General features: G+C 41.3%; 1 protein-coding gene across 1 annotated transcript in view; it reads right to left on the bottom strand.

Moving 5' to 3' along the window:
• Positions 1 to 1,327, bottom strand: part of actn2b (actinin, alpha 2b) — a 28,485-nt gene that overhangs the window by 25,861 nt on the left and 1,297 nt on the right. The window lies entirely within an intron of this gene.

Genomic DNA, 1,327 nt, shown 5'->3' on the forward strand with positions numbered 1-1,327 from the left:
AGCCTCGGCCTCCCACAATGCCAACGGAGGGTTTTCTGAGCTTTAAGAGGTGGCTTGGGCCTTAAAACTGCATCTCCAACACGGCCATGTCCTTTATAACCCCGCTCACGCCCTCACTGACAAAATGTGTATTTTTAGGAATGAGCTAAATGATAAGTTTTTTTGTTTTTTTTTTGCCTTGTGCTTACCTCAGAGTAAGCGTGAAATTCGCATTGCGTGATAACTGTGACTATACAGCAGAATCGCTAAAAGAAAAAAAAAAACAAACTTTACTATCATTTATCTTATTTCTAAAAATACACATTTTGTCAGTGAGGGCGTGAGCGGGCTTATAAAGGACATGGCCGTGTTGGAGATGCAGTTTTAAGGCCCAAGCCACCTCTTAAAGCTCAGAAAAACCTCCGTTGGCATTGTGGGAGGCCGAGGCTATATTGGGTTGAGCTGGTGCTGGTAAACTCCAATACATTTCTGCCCGGTCTCTATAAACAAAAGAATTCCCCAACCCAAGGACGCTGGATTAACCCCACTATAATGCCTTTTGGTCCCCAGTTTAAAATTAGATGCAGAGTCCATTCTGATCCGGAGAGCGTCATCATGTGCTGGAAGCATCTGTTGACAGCTCGCATTCCGGGCGTATCAGTGGAGAGGCGGCGGTCCGCGGAGCCGCTGGAGCGGCTATTGTTAGACAGTTTGGTACCCGCCGCATCCGTCCGTCAAAGCCGAACCTCGCTGGACTCCGGCAGGCTGACGTCACTTAAGAAGAACGGCGCCGGAAATTGTGAGAGCCGCCCTTCAAAATAAACCCAATAACGAACGCGTTCCGCTTTAATAAATTCCATTTCTGGAAACTACCACGTGTCACTTCTACATTTTTATGTGAAACGTTGTTTCAGTTGTTGTCTAATGCCTATTATATCTAATTAGTTGTGTTCATTTGGCATTATTTATAATTGCTGAAGTTCATCATAGGTCCTTTGTGTGCACTATTGTAATTACAGTCACCTTTCTACCTCACATTGATTATGGTTAAGTTATATACTCTTAGCTCTTCACAGAAGTCGAGCTTGTTTGTTTATTCATCACAGAATTAAAACCTCTTCGGTTCCCTGGCCTTAATTGTCCCCTCAGACTGTTACATTGGTATAATTTCATTACAATGAATAACTGGCGGTTTATTAGTTCATCAAACTTCCTAAGTTGCCTAAACAGAGCACTGCACTCTACTGTTTTTTCTATATTCCCTTTCAGTGTGTACTGAATTTTGGCTTAAAAAAAAATAAAATAAAATAATAATAATAATAATAATAATAATAATAATAATAATAAT

This window comes from Poecilia formosa, unplaced genomic scaffold, assembly GCF_000485575.1.
Source record: "Poecilia formosa unplaced genomic scaffold, Poecilia_formosa-5.1.2 Scaffold12, whole genome shotgun sequence".
Taxonomy (NCBI): Eukaryota; Metazoa; Chordata; class Actinopteri; order Cyprinodontiformes; family Poeciliidae; genus Poecilia; species Poecilia formosa.